Raw genomic sequence first — 25,329 nt, forward strand, 5'->3', positions numbered from 1 at the left:
TGAATCTTTAAATCCGGTAAAAAGAACATATATGAAATTACCTGATCGCGAAAAAGTATACAGTCAAAAATCGTTAATCCGGACTCGTCGGGACATCGGCGATTCCGGATTATAGATCATCAGTTTAAATCTGGTAAGATGGCATGCAGAAATTATAAAATTTAAAATATGAAACCGTAATTTATGAAATAAAGAACAATTATGATCTAAAGGGTATCAAAATTTACAAAAATAAAAAAAAAAGCTTAATATTTATTTGTTTACTTTACTTTCTTCGCTATCGGAAGCGAATTATAATGAAGAGGAATTTGATTTAAATCATATGAAAAACGGAGTACATCGAGATGAAATACTACATTTAGTAAGGAATTATAAGCCAAATAAAATAAAAACATCTGCCCTGAAGATAAGGATAGTGCTGACAGATCAACTTCCAATTCATTGCGTGCCGTGGCGTCCCCCCCCCCGCCGCAGAGAAGCGTGAAATTGATAAACAGATTTCGGAATGGTTAGATAAACAAAGAATATGCCTTTATCCATTTTTTGCAGCAATTTCACTTTTTGTTTAATGGACTTCGAAACATAGTTTCGCTTTGTAGATCCTTTACATATTATTAAATATATATCGGAAATTCTATTTGACATAATCGAAAGTTCAAGCTTACTTTTATAAAATTGCTCTAACAGTCTGCAAAAAATAATAAGCCGGATTTAATTCGAAGATTAAGGAACAACGCAATCTGCAACATTAACTGAATTAGATAATTTTAGGTTATTTTATACCGCCCGTTATACATTAAACGCGCATGCGTAAACGTATTTTGTGCATGCGCACACGCATATTCGCAGCCGTAAAGGTCTTACGCACATGCGTCAACGCGACGCATGTGCAGAAAGTTTGTAGCTTTGTGGTCCGGATTATAGATCATTCCGGATTATGGGTGTCCGAATTAACGACTTTTGACTGTATACCTTTTCCAAGGATGAACATTTCCACGTATAAAATAAATAAAATAACCCAAAAACTTTTACCTCTAAATTATCTATTATATTATAAACATCACCAACGAATTTATACGTAAAGATTAAAAATAGTTACAAATACTTAGTGTCAAATATTTTAATTATTTCCATACACATTTACTTTAACTGAAACGTATACCAAATTCCTACAAATATAAAATTCACAAAATGACTATCAATTAATTAAAATATAACTAAACCATGTACACGTCGACTTATTTTTACTTAAAAAAACATCGCAAAATTGCACAAAAATGGCATTTCGCACACTCTTCACTATATCCATGTACACTGCTTTTTTCTCATAAATTAGAAAAATTTCACGAAAATGCATGAAAATACTGAACGTATACTACTCAAACGTATTCCAAAATACTACAAACATATAACTCACAAAATCACAATCATTAAATTAAAATATAATTAAATTAAAAAACACTACTTAAAATATAAATAAGCACATACATTAAATTAATAAAAATTAGATTACAATCCTAATTACTTTAAACTAAATCTTTGCTAATAACAATTTTCCAATAATACCATATTAATTTATTTACTCCTTACATTTAGAACAATGCATAAAAATAATATCCTCAAATGATTAAAAATACTAACTTACCTAATCTTCTTCAGAATCTTCATTACGTGGCACGCACACTTCCCTACAGAAAGAGTTCCAATCGGCTGCAGTACTACTGCTAATTTCTAAATCCGAAATCCAGTAGTCAACTGGCAGTCTATTCACCTAGTAATAAGAAATTAATAAAATTTCACCTATACTCAAACTATTTCAGCAAACCACGTACCCTTCCTTACACTCTGTTTCACAAAATGTCCATTTTCACGAGATTTCTTGCACCGCCATTCAAACTTATCTCTACCTGTAATATCCTTCCTTTCACACAATCTCAACTTATTATTATTATCAGATAAACGCATTAAAAATTCAGAATTCACTTTATATGGCGCCATGCAATCAGAAAATTAATCAACACTATTTCACACAACACACAATGAAGCTTAATACAAAATAATTTTTCCAAATTTACCCCTTTTTCCTGTAATTAAAGAACTGTAATTCGTCCATTAATGTCACATGACATATCTCCTGATCTCTCATTTTCCTCACACAAAATAATGCGTAATCGGAACTGAGTACTTCTCACATTATTACCAAAGTCCTAGGTAGTAACCTTTATCGCCTCCAAAATGTCGCCAAACTACCTGACACCGTATTCCAAAGATCAGCCTTCCTTTTTTATGTTATTTCATTGTTTGATTTAAAATGTAGTTTATTGAGATTATATATTTTTTTGTTTGCTGCTTGTTTATTTTTTACAGATGAAAAGTTAAAAGTTACTTATCATGTGCAAGCTGGTGGTTTTCGCATCTTTATTTCAGAAAGATTAACCTAGATTGCTGATATTTATTATAAGCTGGTAAACATTATAAATCTATTAAATGAAAATCTACTTGAAAATACAAATTTGAATTGTTAAATAAGGATTAAGCGATGCACTAAAAAAGTAAAACACATTCTTCTTGAAATCTTTCTGTAATTATTTTGTACTTTTCTCCTCCCCAACTACACAACTTATGGAAAAATTTCAGAAAAATTCTGTGTTCTTGCAGAAATTTTACACCATTATTTTCCATTGATCAAAAATTCTGCAAGGCCATATTTTAAAACTAACTTTAAGGAAATAAATATAACAATTTCTTCACAAAAATTGTTGCATTTTTGGAATACAAGAAAAAAGAACACACATAAAAGGCCAGAATTCCTGGATTGAAGCATTGTTATAAGCATGACTGTTGGAACAATGGTTATGCACATTGTTCCCAAAGTTTGCCATATACTGAAAATATGGCAGCTTACATTCAAGAGGCTGCATTAACTCGCAAGCACTGAAAAAAAAAAAACTTATCCCTTCAAGAAATTTTGATTTTTTTCAAAGATACTACACAAACTGCTTGGTGGCATCAAGAAAAAAGTTCAAAATTAATGTTTTAAACATATAATACTGAACACATAAACTTGCAAAGATCTAAATTCTAAGCATTCTCAACATTAAAAAGGGAGTTCCAAAGGCTAATGAGGAAGAGAGAAATACTTCAATCCTACAGTACTGGAGGTATCACAAAACAAAATATTTCACATGTTTGTACTTTTTAAAAATATGCAGTAAAAAGTGAATTACAGTAGAAACTGTGAATGATATTTCCACTGAGAATGAAAATGTTACATGTTTCCAACAATTCACGATATTACATTATGTGATACCCATAAAAATTTCCTGATCTAGAACAATGTTATCAGTGACTAACTTTTCACTGCTCGAATATGCCATTTTAAACCTTTCGTTATTAACTACGGAACTACTCTGATATGCGCCCTGAAGTCACCAAATTTCTCGCCAAAACTCCACGCTGCCATATTGCTATCTAAATTTTTTGTCTACATTTCGAACTTTAAGCCTAAAATGCCTCCAAAGACACCGTTTTGAATACACAATTTAAGCTGAAAATCCGAAACAAAAACAAAAACTTTAGATAGCAAAACCGTAAAGTTTCTAACCAAAATTATTTGACAAGAGTCCATGTACACAGCGATATGTTTTATTTTCAAAAAATGTCTACAAATGGCACAATCTAGGCAACGAACGAATCTACGAACGATGCACATCTCGTTTTAATAAATTAACATAACAACAATAAATTTCAAAGAATATCATGTATACAGCATCCTGTTTCAACTTAAGAAAACATCTACGAATTGCACATTTTAGGAAACAAACGAATTTACAAACTATGCACACCTCACGTTAATAAATTAACATAACAATAAATTTCATAGAATACCATGTACACAGCGTCCTGTTTCAACTTAAAAAAAAAACATCTACGAATTGCACAATTTAGATGATACGCACTAATCAACAAAATAACTAAAATAAATTTCAAACAATTAAAAAAACAATAACGACAGAAATTCATACTACAAAAAAAAAAATGAACATAACATTCTACAAAATAAGAACAAGAATGAAATAAAATGCACTAACCATGAATCAATGCTTTTTCTAACAGCAGAAATACCAATTTCATACCGCCTTTAACATGCCGCCACGTAATCACTATCGGATTTATATGACACCCAGACACACTATCCAGAAAATCCATACTTTAGTTCACAAATAAAATAAAATAACAAATAATCACAAATCTCTACTTCTATCATGCACGGCCACTAAAAATAATCTTCCAGACCTTCTTTCCACACCTCCAAATACCCACTGCCCCTCAACAGAATGGCCATGACGATATTTCCTTTTGCCGAACTTCAATTCAACAACTTCCATCATTTTAGCTTCTCAGACATAGAGCATGACTCGAACCAACGAACTCCAGTGAAAGATTCTTCAACGTCAACAGAGTTGCCATACAAAACACGCAATAGCGCCAAAAACCAGCGCAAAACACATATCGCCACATTTGGTGAAATAAGGGCGTATATCAGAGTTGTACCTTAATTACTAAGGATAAGAAAATGTTGCTTTAAATGAGCAATACTTTAAAATGACTGGGGACTTATCTCGTAAGCGTAAGGATTTTTTGTACGGAAACAAATAAATTTATTATGAATTGAAATGAAATAACAAATTAAAACACATCAAAGACATTCCTATATACCACGGACAAGTCATTACTGCACAAATAAATAAATATTTTTATATAGCATTTCCACAAAAGACACTAGTCTTCTATTATGTCTAGACATATGTATCTCAATTTTTCGATCATCTAAGTGATGTTACACATGTAACTCATGAAATTCCTCTTGGGTGTGAATTAGTATATGCTTTACAAAATTACATTTTTGAGTAAATGACTTATTACAAATCTCACACACATTAAGTTTCACACACATGAAGTTTTTGTCATGTGTGATTAAGCAGACATTTGTTTAAATGATCTTTTTGAGTAAATGACTTGTTACATACCTCACATATGAGGTTTTTCTCCAATGTGAATAAGTATATGCTTTTTTAAATTAGATTTTTGAGCAAAGGACTTATTACATACCTCACACACATGAGGTTTCTCTCCAGTGTGAATAAGTATATGCTTTCTTAAACTACTTCTGCAAGCAAATGACATGCTACATATCTCACACACATAAGGTTTCTCTCCTGTGTGAATAAGTATATGATTGCTTAAAGTACGTCTGTAAGCAAATGACTTACCACATACCTCACATACATGATATTTCTCTCCTGTGTGAAGAAGTTTATGTTCCTTTAAATGACCTTTTCGTGTAAATGACTTGTTACATACCTCACACACATGAGGTTTCTCTCCAGTGTGAATAAGTATATGTACATTTAAATGACTTCTTTCCGTAAATGCCTTCTTACACACATCACAAACATGAGGTTTCTCTCTTGTGTGAATAAGCAGATGGCTGTTTAAAGGATCTTGAGTAAATGACTTCTTTTCAATATGAGTAAGTATATGTCTGTTTAAACTAGATTTTCGAATAAATGATTTCTTACATACTTCACACACATGAGGTTTCTCTCCTGTGTGAATAAGTATATGTCTGTTTAAACATCGCTTTAGAAGAAATGATTTGTTACATACCTCACACACATGAGGCGTTTTTCCTGTGTGAATAAGTACATGTTCATTTAAATCACATTTATAAGCAAATGACTTGTTACATAACTCACACACATGAGGTTTCCCTCCTGTGTGAATAAATTTATGTTCGTTTAGATGACCTTTTCGAGTAAATGACTTGTTACATACCTCACACACATGAGGTTTCTCTCCTGTGTGAAGAAGCATATGCCTGTTTAAACTATATTTGTAACAAAATGACTTATTACATATCTCACACGCATAAGGTTTCTTTCCTACATGAATAAACATATTCATCATTAAGGTGCTCTTTTGTCCAAATGAATTCTTACATACCTTACACATGCATTTTTTCTCCTGTATGTATATGTAGGAGAAATGCGGATGCTTGTCTAACTATATGAATGACTTGCTACATACCTCATACATGAGGTTTCTTTCCTGTGTCAATATGTATATTATTTAAATAAGTCTTAATTTAATGACTTGTTACACACGGCATACACAAGGCTTCTCTTTTATCTGAATAGGCATATAGATTTAGAAACTCGAGTTATCAGCACATGATTAATTACTTATCTCACATTAAGATTATATAAACCTACATTTAGAAATGCAAGTTTAATCGAGGCTTCTGTCTAAATGACTTTTACCTAGCTCACATACGTGAGAGTTTTCTGTTGGGTAAGTAGGCATGAGCTCTTTTAAGAAGTTTCTTTCTCCGCATCACATTATCCAATATACATTGCACCGAAATAAATTGGAAAAACTGGTCACTTTGGAAATATAATTAAGAATTTATCGCTTATTCATGGCATTCTAGTAAATGATACAATTTCTAGACTAAACCTGGGATGCTCAGAGTAAGCAAAGTAGTTGGTGCATGGACAGGTGATATGAAATACTAATACATATTGAACAGAAGACACCTCTAGTGCAATATACACATGGCATGATTTTCACGAACACATTTTGTAAATAATAAGGTTGTTATATTTCGCACTAAACATGATTTCTTACCCTAGCATACTCCAACGTTGCAAGGTTACAGAAAGACAAAGTAGACAGATATCTTGTTTTGCAACTACTAAGTCTTTCTGCGCCGATGAGCGAAAAATCAATCATAGGTGCGAAGGAAAGGGGGCAATTTCGTATTTGCGGAGAGTAAAAAGAAACTTACATACATCTTGCACGAGTTCAATAGGCCAGAAAAAAAGATGGGACAAATAAAATTTAAAATAAATTGTCCAAAAATAATAGAGGGGGAAAAAAAAGGGCCTATAGAAAGAAAAGGAAAAGAAGTAGAAAATATGCTAAAATACGATTGTGTCCATGAGTGTAGTTAAAAGGAGAAGAATTTGTCTTCATTTACAATAAATAGTGTCTCACAGGTGTGTGTGTGTGTGTGTGTGGTTAGTGTGTTTGGTAATGGTGAATAGATGTGTTACTGGGGGGAAAAAATATTGACGGTGTTGAAATGCTTCGTATCAAGGTATTTAGCATGGAATACAAAGTAATATGTATGCCTGCATCCTGAGATATCAACAAAAGTCATCAAACAAAAGTATATATTAATTTAACTAAAGTAACTTATGGTATTTTCGTTCCCAACATTTTCATACATTTTTCGAAAAACAGCCGGAGACAAATCAAGGTAACATTCACAGCCTACAGAAAAAGAAATATATGGGAAGTGTCTACAAGTACGGCGTCGGACGGTTAGCTCAAACATGGTATGAAAATGCTAAACGTACGACTAGTTGCGCAGAGAAATCTGCGCATCAACATGCCTTTAATGCAAGGAGGTTAGAATACATGGAGATGACGTCTCTGCTATTGCAGTAGGAAGAAACTGAAGCCAGGGGAAGGAAATAAGCCACGCCACATGAGGGCAAGGAAACGATTACCTTACTATGCTAAGTGAGGTAAAACGCCAGCTGGTTTCAAGTTTTCAGTGTGTTTTCTGATTTTGTATGCGTAGATGTGAAAGACCTAAAAGGCACTGAATTGTTACAGCGAAAAAATGTCTACATTTCCGACTTCATGTCTATGTAAAAGAATGTTTTAGAACGTTCATAAAAAAGTAGAATAATCGAAATGTGTGTTTGAATGGCCTTCAAGAAAGAGTTTGAGTGTTTTCCTTGTGTAAAGTACACAAAGAAACATATATAGTTCTCAGACTTACCTTTTCATAATAATAATAAAAGTGATATTCGTAATTAACTTATATGCGATGGCAAAACGATAAGTAAACAAGGGGAGGGGCGTGGCTAACTCTCCATGGAAAAGAAAACAGTTTACTTTAATGTCTGATCATAATTACATTATAGGTCTTAACTATTATGAGTTTAACTACATTTTATTTTGTGCTCAAGCAAATATATAATAACTGGATTTGATCTTTAGTCACATTTGTTGTGTAAGTTTTAAAATAACAACGTAAAATTTACATATTTCTATCATAGTTTATTCAAATTAAGTTTTTTCGAAACATAAGTAATATTTAAAACATGAAAAATTTGAGAATTATATATACTTAGAATAAGTAAAGTATAATCAAATTATAGTTTGAGTACATAGTTACTGTTTCGTGTTCACAATACTTTTACTGCTAGCATTCATTAATTATAGGATGCAATTACATAATGTAGAAATTACTGCAATTACGTAATGTAGAAATAAAATGAAATGGCGAGAAAAGTAAAGGAAAGAGAGCGTTAAGAATCTGCGATCCTTCAAGTCCCGTTAATTGCTGTGCCGAGAATACCGACTAACTTTTCAATCAAAATTTTTTCGTTTTCACTAACTTCTTTGTCACATTCTTCATGTCTTTATCAATTTTTTGCAGCAATTCCACTTTTTGTTTGATGGACATCGAAACATACTTTCGTTTTGTACGATCCTTTGGGAGCTCCTGAATCGGAAATTCTATTTGACATAATCGAAAGTTCAAGTTTACTTTTATAATATTGCTCTTACAGTCTGCAAAAAATAATAAGCCGGATACAATTCGAAGATTAAGGAACAACGCAATCATCAACATTAACTGAAATAGATAATTAGATAATTTTAGCTTATACCGTCTGTTATACATAAAACGCGCACTCGAAAACGTATTCTGTGCTTGCGCATACGCCTATGCGCATGTGCAGAAAGTTTTTAGCTTTGAGGTCCGGATTATAGATCATTCCGGATTATAGGTGTCCGAATTAACGACTTTTGACTGTATTACAAAATTCCAAAATATTCCTAACAGAACAGTTTCTAAAGAAATTGTGAAAGTATAAAATCGAAAAGTCAACTTTACGATTAGTATCTTCATTGCATAATTTTAAAGTACTTCCATAATACTGTGATTGGAAATCCATTATCATCACATAAATAAAATCAATAGATATTCTCATTTAAATAGAAACTTAATTGCAACTATCTGATTACATAAAAGTTTTTTAGTAATAAATTTTCTGGCTCATTTTTTTAAATTTTACGTATATGTTCATGTATTGCACAATAAAAAACCAACACATTCACTTTAAATTTGGCATATTAATTTTTATTAAGACTTGCTTTATTGCATATAACTCATAACAAGAACCAAGGAACATATTATTTGTTGTTCGCTGCTTTGAAACCAATATGCAGCTCATCAGCAGCCAAGCGGTAAAGTTACTGAAGTCTGGTAGTTTGGTTAGCCAAGCTAATGGGGAAGTTGTATGATTGTTTTCAGGGTATTCCCAATACGTAACATGGATTTAAACTAGTTACCTTCAGAAAGACCTCCTTGAAGGCATATTTCCTCTCAGGTAGGCCCACCAGTGGCCGAGCAGTAAAGACGCTGAACACTGGTAGTTCGGTCCGAGGTTCAAATCCCGCGAACGGGATGGCTGCATGGGCGTTTTCGTGGTTTTCCCCAGGTGTAACGTTTATACGAGCCAGTTTCCTTAGAAAGTCCTCCACGAAGGCATACCTCCCTTTAGGCAGATAGCCCTCGTGTGCTTTGCCATAATTAAATAATCCAATCCAATACTCTTAGGCAGATATCTCTCCCATGCTTTTCCATAATTTAAACAAATCAAACTCAACTGATGTATGCTGCTAAAAATTTTATTTAAAGTCCACATTTAATAACATTACAAAAATTGCAAATATGGTCCAAGTTAGATCATTTTAAATGCATATATTTATATTAATTACACTAACTGCATACATTTACTATATGAATATTTTAAATGTCTATTTTATCATTAAATATTAATATATTTATGGACAACATTTTTTATTGAACTGTTCAATTTATCTTTGATTTTAATTTCACTTTTAAATTGACACACCATAATTTTATCAAAGTCTTCTGAAATTCAGTCACAGTTTTACACAATCAAATCTGAGAGTGTAGTTCACAGAAGCAACATAAAAACTGTGTCAAATATCAGTCACTAAGGATGTATGGATTAGGGTTTTCATGCCATCTGTTTTGTTTATTTCATGCTTATGATTGCACAAGAAAGCTTACATGAAACAAATATTGTGTCGCAATCAGTGACACTGAGATGTACAGTCGGTCACAAAAGTATTCGAACACCGGTACCCTATCAGAAAATGACAAGATGGCGTTTTTTTTCTCTTTCTCTCTGTGTGTCGTGTTATTCCATCCTAGGTTTTCTTCTCCCCCCCATCTTGGAAAAAACTGGAAAAAATTGCTCACGATCTCTTTTTGAATGGGGAGATGCCATTTTGAGAAAAAGCTGACGACCCTATCTTGGAGAATGAACATGACCGCTCTACACACCCTTTCTCTCTCTCTCTCTCTCTCTTTGAATTGGGAAGCCATTTTGGGAAAAAGCAGACGACCCTATCTTGGAGAATGGAAATGAACGCCTCTCCCTCTCTCTTTGAAATGGGAAGCCATTTTGGGACCCTCTATTCTTGGGGAGGGAGAAAACTGAAGTCTGCATTTCGCTGTCTCTGAATACGGAAAGCCCTTTTGGGAAAAGCGGACCCTCTTCTTCTGATCTTGGAGCTTTGAATTCAGAAGGTATTTTGGGACCTTCTAATGTTGGAAAACTGAAATGAACGCTCTACACCTTCTCTCTTTCACACTCTCTCTTTCTCTGATATGGGTAGCAATTTGAAAACTCCCTAACTTTGGAAAAAAACAGAAATGAACGCTCTACACCATCTCTCTTTGAAAATGGGGGTGTCATTTTGAGACCTCCCTCCCCTAAACTTGGAAAAAAAAACTGAAATGAACGCTCTACACTTTCTCTCTTTGGACATGGGTAGCCCTTTGGGGACCCTCTCCTCTTGGTAGAAAAAAAAGAACTGAAGTGAAGGCTCTACACAATGTCTCTTGGAATGGGATCCATATTTCGGGAAACGTGGATCAACTCATGCTGGAAAACTGAAGTGAACCACCAAGATTGGACTCTATATAATATTTTTTTTAATTGACATCATGACCCTCCTCCAATTTGTTATTAAAAAAAATTGTTTTTTTTTGTTTTGGTTTTTATCCCATTTCCGATGTGATTTCAGAAATGCAATTCCATAACAGTTCAATTTCATTCGAAGTTAAATGATCTAAACAGTCTTTGACCCACCCATCCGTATGATTATTTTCTTCTCCTTCCTGTTGCACCAAATTTTGTAAGTCCATATAATCATTCCATACGGGAAGGGCTGGATCCTCACAAGGCTGTCTTGAAACACTTGGAGTCTCTTTGGGATGAGTGGAGGGATCTAGGATGTCTGGACCCGGCTGCGATTCTACCTCCATGATTTCTGGACCCGCTGGAACTTGTTTACCCGGCTGAAATTCTACCTCTACGATTTCTGGACACGTTGGAACTTGTGAACCCGGGTGTGATTCTGCCTCCATGATTTCTGGACCCGTTGGAACTTGTGGACCCGGCTGACATTCTACCTCTACGATGTCGGGACTTTTTGAAGCTTGTGGACCCGTCTGACATTCTACCTCTACGATGTCGGGACAGGTTGGAGGACAAGAACAAAAAAAGAAGAAGAAGAGGATACTGGAAGAGGTTCTGTCTGTGAGGAGTCCAAAAGAGGTTGCCTGTTTGAACAATTCGGGGAAGAAGAAGCTTCTGGATTCTGAAGCGGATCTTGCACGCCAGGTAGGTTCCGGTAAGTCGACCGTTTTTTAAGAGGTAATTTTTTTTCTTCCTCCTCATCTTCAATTGTGATGACTTCAATTTCATTCCGTTGCCGGGTTGATTTTGTTTCGGGAAATAACGGTCCAGCTCCTCTTATCATCTAAGGAAGGGATGAGTAAAGGTAGCGGAGGGCTTTCTTCTTCTTTTTCTTGAAACATCATCGGCGATTGGAAAGAAATCTCCTCTTTCAATTGTTTCCAAAGCGAGTACGAGCACCGATCGACGAGAAAGAGACTCTTCTGGGTTGTGACGATGAGATATTGCGTTTTCGGGGGAACGACATAGTTTTGAAAAGGTCTTAGAATATATTTCTTATATTTCATCCTGTCGCTGACTTTAAAACTTCTTTCCTTCAGATTGGGGGACGATGATTCGTAATAGGCGAGAGGAGCGGCTGTGGTTTGAACAATATGAACTTCGTCCTCTGCCGTCGTTCTCACTCCAAACGTAAAATATCGTTTCGTGAGAAAAATATTCTTCCACCGAAAACTCGTGCGCGGATCCGTATATTGCCGGTCTGTTTGAATGGGCCGTCTCAAAGCTCGATCCATCCGATTTCAAGAGAAGGGAGATTCCTCTTTCGTTTGTTGCGATTCGAATAAATTTCTGTATATATTCTGAACGAGCAGGTTGGAGGATTCGACATCTTGGTTGAAAGAAACGATCGCTTGATGAGGTGGTAAATGCGGAATAAATGTCGCACAATGACACGCCAAAAAAATTTTCAAGTTGGAGATTTGCTTTAGCGTCTTCAAATCCTCCCCGTTCGAAATCCGTTGAGTTGGAAAAACGTCTAATAGCGACATGGCTCCCAATGGAAAAGAAATGATCTCGCCCAGTACTCTCGCATTTATATATATATAGACACACACAGACACACATAGAGGCTCTATGACGTCAGTTTTATTTGTTTTTTTTTGTTTCTCTCTCTTCTTTCCAAGAAATCTTATCTCCATGACCTCTTTTTCTTTTCTTAAAAAGATGAATGTGTGTGGGAATGAGGAAGTGAAAGTAATAATTTAATAAACAAAAAATTATCCAACCATGACCTTCTTTTTTTTTTCAAAGTCACCCTTTCCAATCCAAGGACGTCCAGAGATAGAGGAAGCAGGGGAGAGGAGGAGGGAAGGGAAGGTCACACTCTCTTTCTCTCTATAAATAAAAGGGGAGAGCCCCAAAGTCGTATTTTTGTCCAAGTGGATCATGAGGAGGCATCCCCAGCTCACTACGTGTATTCCTTTCAAATATAAATATGTTGATATTTCCTTTTATATCATCCAAGGAGTCGTTTACTTGAAAGCCTCCGATTTTTCAAAATGTGCGGGTTATCATACCGTGGGGAGTTATCAAAAGATGCGGGACGAATTTTTATCCGACGAAAACGTGTTGATGGCTCGTGACATTCCACCTTCGGATGCACAAATTTTGTTAATGAAACGAGCCAAATATTTTTACACGTCCCACTTTCTAACCATCTCGCAAATGAATAGGATTATGGATCGTCTTGAGAAGACAAAAGGGATTCTCGTTCATTTTAGTGAATGGTTGCACAAATGTCTGCACGAACCTCTCTCGATCGAGAAGACTGGGAAGAATACCTATTATATTCTTCTCGAGGATTCTCCTCCTTCATCTCATCTTAAGGAGGCCACGACCTTTGAAAAAATCCTCGAGCAAGAAAAAATAGAATGGTGGAACTACTACCCCATCCCTCTCCCCGAGCATCAAGAGGAGCCTGTTCAGAAGAAAAAGAAAAAACCTTTCCAAAAGCCTATCCTCATCCTCCTCGATAATGATGGGGATGAGGAGAAGCCTGTTCAGATTCCTCTTTTTTTTGTCAAAACCCGTCGAGGATGAAAAACCTCTCGCTTCCTCAAAACCCCTTGAGGAAGAGAGACCCCTCGAGAAGGAGAGATCTCTCCCATTGTCAAACCTCCTCGAAGATGAAAAACCTCTCCCTTTCTCAAGACCCCTCGAGAAGTAGGGACCTCTTCCTTTATCAAACCCCCTCGAAGATGAAAAACCTCTCCATTTATCAAGACCCCTCGAAAATGAGGGACCTCTCGATTTGTTAAAACCCCTCGAAGATAAGGGAACCAAAACTTTTCTCTCTTTCGAAGAGGAGGGACCTCTCAATTTGTCAAGACCCCTCAAGAATAAGGGAACCGAAAATCCTCTCCCTTTCTCAAGACTTCTCGAGGAGGAGGAGGAGGGGAGACTGCTTCATGTCTCAAGACAGGACCCCCCTCTATCTCTTGAGGATCCGAGGGAAACGATTCCTATTGAAAAACCATCTATCGACGATCCCCAGAAAAGGTCTTCGGAGGAGATTAGACTTCCATGTAGAAAACGAATCTGCCACAATCATAATAATAATAATAATAATAATATTAATAATAATATACCCCCTTCTCAACAACAGAATCCTACAACATTTGCAGATAAATGCATTCAAACCAATCCCTTTATAGTAACCCTTTTGATTGGAGAACCCGTGCATTAGCCTCGAAAAAAAATGAGATTGTAGACTGTTTCTATGACCAGAATGTTAAGCCAATAGATAGGTCTAGCTCAGAATTTTTCTTTTTAAAAGAAAATAAATAAATAATCCAAAATTTAATCGTAAATTTAAATGGTAAAGTCTCGAGTCGGCTGGAAAGAAATTTTCAGAGCTGAGAAAAAATTCTCCAACTCAAAAAAAAAAAAAAAAAAAAAAAAAAAAAAAAAAAAAAAACTTTTTGTTAATTTTTATCATGTCTTAGACATGATAAAAATTAACGACCCCCTTCCCTTTTCGTCTGGGAATGTTGTCTCACTCTTTTGAAAAACAAATCGTGATTCATTCATGGAATGATTGCCATTAGCGAAAGGATGAGTCATGGTTTATTTTTAGAAAGGGTGAGACATCCTTCCCAGACAAAAAGGGAGGGTCATTAATTTTTATCATGTCTAAGACATGATAAAAATTAACCAAAAGTTTTTTTTTTTTCATTAGAGAATTTTTATCTCACCTCTGAGAAATTTTTTTTCTCCCAGCCGATTCGAGACTTTACCATTTGTTTTTAAGAATGATTTCTCCCTGATCTATTATTTCAAAATTCCAAGTTTCGCTTCAGAACCATCTGTGCTGTTGAAGAAGTAACGTGATATATGTATTTTTTTTTAATAAGTTCTGTCAAGATTGAATTGTGCAGGATCGACCTTGCGAATTTCTTCTCTGTGTCTTTAAATAATAATGATACCGAACAGCTTTTTGTAGAGCGCAATGGAAAAAACCTTTTGTATGGTTAGGACAATTCATGTGTTCGATCCCATTGTATTTGAGAATCTCTTGCGTCGATCCCGAAATGCAATAAATGGATCTTTGGAACCATTTCTCTAAAAACCGCCGTTTCATTTCTCCTCGCACCCAAATCATGGAAAAGGGTTCCGTCAACATCGTTAACACACATGGAAAATAACTGTACGGAATTTCTCCTTCGTACCACGACAAGCCGTGATAATAATCACTCGCCCACACAGCGGTTCGTTTTTCTTTTTCGGTGAGCATTTGCCATGGAAACGGGGGTTTAAATACAAATACCCCTCGAGAAGTACCGTCCAATGTGACGTAAGCCAATTCTTTCACAATAAAGGCTCCTTGAGAATCGTAGAAACCTTCAAAGTCGAGCACGAGTTCCATGTTTTTTATTTCTTTTTATTTCCAAGGTGACCTTTATTATTATTATTATTATTATTATGATGGATGTGTATTGAGATACGCACGATAATATTCAAAAAACAAATATCTTTCGTGCTTTATCGTGCAACTTTCTCTCTCTCTCTCTCTATAAAAGAGGAGACGGCGAGAGAACGCTATCCATTTTTTCCTTCAGGACACACAGCGAGAGAGAGAGAGAGAGAGAGAGAATTTTGTTTTCTTTTTTTATCAATTGAAGAAGATGGACATTTTGAGTGCCAAACCTCTCAAAGATTCCTACATTGTTCTGGACATGGAATACTTTCATTGTTATGATCCAAAGACGGGAGATATATGTTTAATCTTGAAAGAACTGGGCTACATCACTTGCGATTTAACCTTATGCGGATCCATGATTTTTCTCCCTCCTGTCCATTACGATGACTTATCGTCCCGCAATCAAGCTGTGGTCAACCAGACTACAAATAACCGACACGGCCTGCAATGGACCGAGGGTCGTCTTTCCTACGAGCATCTTCCTACGATCCTGAAAATACTGACCGAGAATGTGGAGACGATCTACGTCAATGGATACGATAAAGCCGAATTTTTCAGCAAGCTCTGCCAGCGATCCGTTTACGAGTTTTACATCCCAGGGAAAACCGAGTGGCGGAACAAGTCGAAATGCACGCGACACCAATATTTCCAAAAGATGATTCATTGTGCCGAGAACAAGGTGAGAAATTTTCGATACCATTTGATGGAGGGTAGTTACGTTTTCCGGAAATTACATTGTTACCCCTCCGAGAGCAAAGCTGTCGAAGACGAAGAGGAGGCGGAAGAATCTCCCCAGGAGAACTCGTGCGACGATGAGGAGGAGGAGGAGGAGGATGAACTTTCTAATAATAATAAATGTCTAAGTTGGGATGCTTTAGAGACCCAAGAATACTGGTCTCAACCCTTATCTCACCTAGACCTGAAAGAGGATCCTCAAGTGTACTCTTTGTGGTCCTCTTCTAAAATTTGGTCTTGGAGAGAACCCTTGAATATTCATGAATGAAATGGTATGTAAATCCCTAGAGAAAAAAAATAAAAAAAAAGTTCCTTTTTTTTGTAATATGTTGATTTCTTTCCAATCCCATTTCTTTTCCATAACTCCACCCCAATCGACGAGAAGAAGAAGAATTTTCTAAGTTACACAAGACGAATCTTCCAAGTTACACAAGACGTAGAAAGATTTCACAAGGATTTATAAATCACACTCTCCCACATGATATATGTATAGAGAGAAAAAGACCCTCTGTTCTCTAGCCAATACGTCAAGACTTCCCTAAACTAAGAGTGACCATGAGTACCGATGAAACCTTAGCAGAGCAAGTGGAAAGACTTTCAAAGAGATTAGAAGAGTTAAGACGGGATAGATTTACAGTTCCGCCGACTAAAGAGGAAATAATCATCGATTTCAACAAACCGCTGTACTTTCATTCCCTACCCCAAAGAATGAGACGAGTGGACTCGCCGTTGAACAGTTCTAATGAGAAAGAAAATGTCACTTATTTGAATAGCCAATTTCAACACATGAATATTTCATAAGTATTTTTTTGTTTTTTTCTCTAAAGCGTAGGGAGATCGGATCAGTAGTTTTTCCCTTTTCATCGTCGAAAAAGATTGGGAGGAAAAATCTTTCTCAGCTCTCAGAAAAATTTCAGCCTTTAAAAAAAAAAAAAAAAAAAAAAAAAAAAAAAAAAAAGTTTTTTAATTTTTATCATGTCTTAGACATGATAAAAATTAACTCTACCCCCTTTTGTCTGGGAATGTTGTCTCACTCTTTTTAAAAATATACCATCACTCCTCCTTTCCTAAAGAATAGAATTCCAAGAATGGGATCTAGTCTATTTTTAGAAACGGTGAGACCCTATTCCCAGACAAAAGGCGGGTAGAGTTAATTTTTAGCATGTCTAAAGTTCAGGGTCCATCCATCTTCTTATGTGAAACGGTGACCCTGACGAGATCGAGATAAACAAGTCCTGTGAGTTGTTTTGTAATCTTGACGCGATCCAAGAAAGACTTTTTATTTTTTTTTGAAATAGGCGGGGGGGTGGGGAGAGAAAATGTTCTCACGACCCTCAGATATCTTTTCATAAATATATTTTTTATCAAAGTGTTTCTTTCATTCCGATCCTTTTAAGAGGTTGGAATGACCCTGACATTTAGATGGGGTCGCGATCCCGACAGATGTCGCGCGAGTATAAAAGTGTGTGTCCTCCACGAGATTTCTTCAGAGAAGAGAAGAAGACGTGAACTGAGCTGGTAAGTCCCTTTGGTCCTATGAATATGGTTATCTATAAAATCGATTTGATTCTTTGTTTCTTTCTTTAATAATCATAATAATCATAACTTCATTTAAAAAGAACTCTCTTCTTAACCTTTTGAAAAGAAAAATGTCTCTTTCAAGACGACGACTCTAAAACGTTTTATTGTTTTTTTTTCCTTTCTAGATCTTCCCTGTTATACATATATACCTTTTCGACTCTTTTTTTGCTCCTGTTTGTGGGAGACATCACCGTATTCATCGCCATGGCGTGTTCAGAAAACTTTATCGTGCTCGATCTAGAGGGTTTCCAGTCCTACAACCACAAGAAGGGTGAATTTACCTACGTTTTAAAAGAATTGGGCTATGCGACAAAAGATTTTTTGACCGTGGGATCGTTGACGTTTGCTCCTCCTCACCCCTTCCACCAACTGAGTGAAAAAAACCAAAAGACGAATGCCTGGCTGACGAGAAACCGGCACGGACTTCGTTGGAACGAGGGTCATATTCCCTACAACCATTTAGGACGCATTCTCCAATCGCTCACTCACAGCTTCTCCACGATTTATGTGGTGGGATGCCAGAAAGCTAAATTCTTTGCTAAAGCCTTGGATTATCAAAAACCCGTGACGGAAATTTATGTGCCAGATGGAATCATTTGGAAGTATCGGGAAAAATGTGCCCGACATCATCAAAGGAGGAAATATTTCCATTGTGCCGAAAACAAAGTGCGCAACTATCGATGGCATATTATGGAAGGAGATTTTCATATCAATCACGTCTATCCAGACGGAACGAAGAAAGAGGAGAGGATTCAGGAGGAAGCAGACAATCCTCTGCAAGCTTTTGATAAGGCCTACGATCAGTTAGAGAAGGATCCGTCCCCAAAAGCGTACGATAACCTCATCCAGAAATGGGATAATCTCTCCTGTTTACAAGTGATGGAACATCCGGATGAGCATATGCCTTTCCACTTGATGGGCTCTTCTACTTCTTCTTTGTCGTCAACTTCCTCCAATAATTCGAGGAAGACAGAGGGTTGGGGAGACATACCTGAAAATATTCCCCATTACGATCCAGCAGCCTGTTGGGACGAACCTTCCAAAGAATCTCATGAGACCCCCAAAATATCTTCAGAGGATCCAAAGACAAAATCCACTGAGTGTTGGGACAATGAACGGACGACTCATGCTCCAAAATCCACTAAGACTATGTCCACTGAGTGTTGGGACAATGAACAGACGACTCATGCTCCAAAATCTACTGAGACTATGTCCACTGAATGTTGGGACAATGAACTGACGACCCATGCTCCAAAATCGACTGAGACTATGTCCACTGAGTGTTGGGACGATGGAACCGAAAAGACGACAGAGAATTGGGATGACCGTTCTCAAAAGTATTTGAATTGATATATACATAAACTCAGGAGAAAAAATAAAGAAAAGATTTTTAGAAATAAGTAGGGAAAGGTTCTCCGCTTTCCCTATATTTATGGAAATGGACTAAGAAGAGAGAGAGAGAGAGAGAGACGAATCAGGAGACCAAAAAAATGGGTCTTGGAAGGAATGAGTGCAAATGCATTCGATTCCTTCCGAGACCCATTTTTTTTGGGTCCCTCTCTCATCCAATCTTGGAAAAGATCTTTGTCCTATTTTTCTAGGTCCATTCAAAAAGAAATGAATCTATCCATAAATTTTCTTAAAAGAAAAAAACAAAAAGATCCTTTACCTCTTGACGGTCCAAAGTCGAGAATCTTGGAAAAATTCATCCACTCTCCATCCAGTCAAGCTTCTCTGTAGAAAATCTAGTAGGTGCATCTGCATTCTTGAACACCCGGCAGTTATTATTGGACGCGAAACGTCGAATGCTGAAATAGTTAACAGTGATCCCATTCTTAAAGAAACGGGGATGTTTTATTCATCCAGTCGAGTGCGGAAAAATTTCTGAGAGCCGGAGAAAAATTTCTCTGGCTGAAAAAAAAAAAAAAAAAAAAAAAAAAAAAAAAAAAAAAAAAAACCCTTTTAGTCTGAAAATTGATGTCTTCAATTTTTCAAAAATTGAAGACATCAATTTTCAAATTTTCAGACTAAAAAGGGGGGGTAATTTATTTTTCAGAAACTTTTCCCAGCCGACTCGATGTGAATAAAACTTTACTGTTTGTTAAGAATGTTATTTAATGGATCGATTTCAACCTATCGAGTTTCGCTTGAGTTCCGGCCGTGCTGTGGGCCCACCTGGATACAAGTTTTCCCCTTTTGGAATAGAATAAAACTTTACTGTTTTTTAAGAATGTTATTTAATGGATCGATTTCAACCTATCGAGTTTCGCTTGAGTTTTAGATGTGAATAAAACTTTACTGTTTTATAAGAATGTTATTTAATGGATCGATTTCAACCTATCGAGTTTCGCTTGAGTTCCGGCCGTGCTGTGGGCCCACCTGGATACAAGTTTTCCCCTTTTGGAATAGAATTTCCGTCAAGGTAGGCTACTTTTCCTCTTTTTGCATTTTTCATGTCATTTCATTTGTATTACAATATACTGAAAACGGGCGTTCGAACTGATTTCTAGGCTATTTCTATACAAATGGAGCTCGATCCAAGAAAGAAATGATGTCTTTTTTTTATTTTGTGGACTGCCAATTTGTATTGGAATATACTGAAAACGGGTGTTTGAGTCGGTTTTCAGTATATTTGAATACAAATGGAGCTCGATCCAAGAAAGAAATGATGTCTTTTTTTTTATTTTGTGGACTGCCAATTTGTATTGGAATATACTGAAAACGGGTGTTTGAGTCGGTTTTCAGTATATTTCAATACAAATGGAGCTCGATCCAAGAAAGTAATGATGTCTTTTTTTTATTTTGTGGACTGCCAATTTGTATTGGAATATACTGAAAACGGGCGTTTGAGTCGGTTTCCAGTATATTTCAATACAAATAGAGCTCGATCCAAGAAAAAAATGATGTATTTTTTTATTTTGTGGACAACCAATTTTGTATTGAAATATACTGAAAACGGGTGTTTGAGTCGGTTTTCAGTATATTCCAATACAAGTGGAGCTCGATCCAAGAATGAAATGATGTCTTTTTTTATTTTGTGGACAACCAATTTTGTATTGGAATATACTGAAAACGGGTGTTTGAGTCGGTTTTCAGTGTATTCCATTACAGGTGGAGCTCGATCCAAGAAAAAAATGATGTCTTTTTTTTATTTTGTGGACAACCAATTTTGTATTGGAATATACTGAAAACGGGTGTTTGAGTCGGTTTTCAGTATATTTCAATACAAGTGGAGCTCGATCCAAGAAAAAAATGATGTCTTTTTTTTATTTTGTGGACAGCCAATTTTGTATTGGAATATACTGAAAACGGGCGTTCACGTCGGTTTTCAGTATATTCCAATACAAGTGGAGCTCGATCCAAGAAGAAAATGATGTCTTTTTTTTATGTTGTGGACAGCCAATTTTGTATTGGAATATACTGAAAACGGGCGTTCACGTCGGTTTTCAGTATATTCCAATACAAGTGGAGCTCGATCCAAGAAAAAAATGATGTCTTTTTTTTATGTTGTGGACAGCCAATTTTGTATTGGAATATACTGAAAACGGGCGTTCGAGTCGGTTTTCAGTATATTCAAATACAAATGGAGCTCTATCCAAGAAAAAAATGATGTCTTTTTTATGTTGTGGACAATCAATTTTGTATTGGAATATACTGAAAACGGGCGTTCGAGTCCTTTTTTCGACTATTTCTATACACATTCCACTATATTAAAATGACGTCATGGTTGAGTCCAAACAGAGTCGTCCCCGGACAGAGTCGTCTTCGGACAAAGTCGTCCCCGGACAATTTTATACCGAATTTGTATAGAAATATACTTAAAATGGGCTTGGAGGGGGGGCGCTTTCTAGTATATTCCTATATACATTCGGTTGCATTCAGAAACAAAAAGAATGTCTTTTTGAATGGACAGGATGACTATGGAAACCGGATCTCTCTCTCCCAAGATTGGATGAAAGAGTGCCTCCTATTTGTATTGCAATATACTGAAAACGGGCTTTCGAGTCAATTTCTAGACTATTTCTATACAAATGGAGCTCTATTTACGAAAAAAATGATGTCTTTTTTTTATTGTGTGGACAGCCCTATTTGTATTGCAATATACTGAAAACAGGCGTTCGAGTCGGTTTCTAAACTCTTCCTATACAAATTCCACCATCTATATAGAAATGATGTCATCGTTGAGTCTACACAAAGTCGTTCCCGGACCATCTTGATGACCAGACATATTGCCTTTTCAACAGCCCACATTATTCTGAACAAAAACGTGGAATACTTTTATAGAAAAGAGAAGAATTGAAAGTGAAAGTCAAAAAGCAAAATGGGATCGGCTGGGAAAAATTTCTGAGAGCCGAGAAAAAATTCTGAGTCACAAAAAAAAGAAAAAATATATAATATATATATTATATAATATATATATTATATAATATATATTATATAATATATATTATAAATACTTTTTGTTAATTTTTATCATGTCTTATAGACATGATAAAAATTAACTAATCCCTTTTGTCTAGGAATGTTGTCTCACCGTTTCTAAAAATAGACCATGACTTATCCTTTCTAAAGAATAGAATTCCAAGAAAAGAATGGGTTCTGGTCTATTTTTAGAAACGGTGAGACAACATTCCCAGACAAAAGGGGGTACATTGAGTCTGTGCTGTAGACCCTGAACAACCTATCGGTCACCGGTAATATATCTGGAAGGACCCCAAAAAGCTATCCACTGTCGTTGGAATTGTGTTCACTGGAGGCTATTTCTTTTTTTCGCAATCTCGCTTTTAGTTTTCTCAGAGATTCTTTAGAAATGGGTGAAGATGGGTAGCGTGAAGTGGGGGACACCTGGATCAAGATTCCCGATTAGGGTAGAGAGGGAGGCGTGTTGCCTTTTCTACAGCCCACAGTGTACTGAACAGAAACGTGGAATGCTTTTATAGAAAAGAGAAGAGTTGAAAGTGAAAGTCGAAAAACGAAATGAGATAGGCTGGCAAAATATTTTCAGAGCTCAGAAAAAAATTCTGAGATGTAAAAAAAAAAAAAAAAAAAAAAAAAAACTTTTTGTTAATTTTTATCATGTTTTCTAGACATGATAAAAATTAACTTATCCCCCTTTTGTCTGGGTATGTTGTCTCACCGTTTCTAAAAATAGACCAGAACCCAGTCTTTTCTTGGAATTCTATTCTTTAAAAGGTTGAGTCATGGTCTATTTTTAGAAAGTGGGAGACAACATTCCCAGACAAAAGGGGGGTGAGTTAATTTTTATCATGTCTAGAAGACATGATAAAAATTTACAAAAAGTTTTTTTTTTTTTTTTATACATCTCAGAATTTTTTTCTGAGCTCTGAGAAATTTTTCCTAGCCGATCCCATTTCGTTTTTCGACTTTCACTTTCAACTCTTCACTTTTCCTATCCACTGTCGTTGGAATTGTGTTCACTGGAGGCTATTTCTTTTTTTTGCAATCTCGGTTTTAGTTTTCTCTGAGATTCTTTAGAAATGGCTATACAAATTTCACCATCTATATAGAGATGATGTCCAAAAAAAGTCGTCCCCGGACCATCTTGATGACCGAATATGTATAGAAATAGTCTGAAAATGGGCTTGAGGGCTGGTTTCTGGACGATTCATCTACAAATTCGGCCGCATCCAGAAAAACAAAAATACATCGTTTCTTTTTGGGTGGACAGGAGATGATAAATTTCTTTTCTCTCTCTCCCAATATTGGAGGAGAGAGTGGCCGAAAAAAATGGGTCTCGGAAGGAATCGAATGCATTTTGAAATGCACTCATTCCTTCCAAGACCCATTTTTTTGGTCTCCTGATTCAACTCTCCAGTCTATGGAATAGGGAAAGCGGAGAACGTCTTCCCTTCTTTAAGCGACTGGAGAGCATATCGCATCATCATCATCATCATCATCATCACCATCATCCTCTTTCTGATACTTTTCAACGAAGGCTTGATGTCTCTGGACGATTTTGGGGAGATGATGGATCCCGAATTGAGTGATGAAAAAGAGAGGACTCTTTTTCCTCTCTTGTTCGTCTTGCACAGTCTCTCGGAGGGTGATATACGTTTCCCCGTCCTCCTCAATTTTCGTCAGAGGTCTCATGAATATTTTACACATCCAAGGGAAGAGCGACTTGTTATGCAGGGATTTCGAAGCGACGAAGGCCGCTTCATTCGAGAAGAGGACAATCTGGTTCGGTTGACCCCATTCTTTGGAGTAGTTGTCCAAATCGCCTAGTCGAAGAAAATGGTGTCGATTAGGAAAAAAGACTTGGAGAACACTCGTCGTATGCGAGACGTTCGTAGGCAAGAGAGTCAAGATATCTTTGGCATTCCAGTACAGGAATCCAAATCCACATACGCGTGCACGTAATAGTCATCGTTATATTCCAGTTTGAGCAGCATGGCTTTTGTGTTTTTTTTCCGTTCTCAAGGCGAAACACTCGTCTGATATGAACAAGAGCTCGCTGGCGATCCGTTTATATAGACTCCTCAGAGAGAGAGAGAGAGAGAGAGAGGGAGAGGGGAGGAGGAACAAGGTTGATGAATTCTAAAATAAAAAAAAATGATAAAACATGAGTGTTTGTGAAGGTCATAGAGAGATGATTATAAAGTTGTTTTATTTTTTATTTTCTCAAAAGAAAAAACCAAAAGGGTCCCATTCCATATGACATGGCCTTTGAGAAGGTGACGGGGTCATGTGTCTACAAAGTTGATAAACTCTAGAATAAAAAAAAAGCTGTCATCACGTAGTTCTCGAGAAGAAAATGACAGGGGTCTCTAGGAGAAGGTCATAGGTAGTATACAAAGGATGGTTGTTTTTTTTCTTTCGTTCCTCTCAATCCCATGACCTTTGAAAAGGTGACGGGAAGTCCTTTAGGAAAAAAAAATAGAAGGTCATAGAAAGAGAGAGGTAGACAAAGTTGATTTTTTTTCTATAAGTCAACCGTCACGTCGCCCATCACGTGGTCTTCTCGTATATATAGAGAGGCGAGTGGAAGACAGACTCTATTTCCCAGAGAGAGAGAGACTGCTGTGCGTATCCATATTTCTACTCAAGATGATGATCCGCGTCTTATATAATGAGTTTGTGAGCATTCGCTGTTATGTGGATGACGGAAGATTGTTTTGGAACGCTACGGACATTTTGCCTCTGATTCATACTTCCAGTAAAAGAACCTGGGACATTCTCTCCGTGTTTTTCGACGAACACCACGTCTTCAGGAAAATAAAAGATCTTGAGAGTCTCGGCAGTTCTCAAGAGGGATATGTCCTCTCCAGCGAAGAAATGTTAGATCTGGCCGAAAAGAATCCTAAAAATAATCAGCTTGTGGCCTGGGTGTATAGCATTTTAACTCAGCCGCTGGTTCGAGTTGTACCCAATCAACCCGTTTACCGACTGCTCTATCCGGGGGAGAGATTTCCC

Source organism: Stegodyphus dumicola, chromosome 11 (assembly GCF_044657685.1).
Source record: "Stegodyphus dumicola isolate Sdum_Otavi_A_Nest chromosome 11, ASM4465768v1".
In the NCBI taxonomy this organism is placed as follows: Eukaryota; Metazoa; Arthropoda; class Arachnida; order Araneae; family Eresidae; genus Stegodyphus; species Stegodyphus dumicola.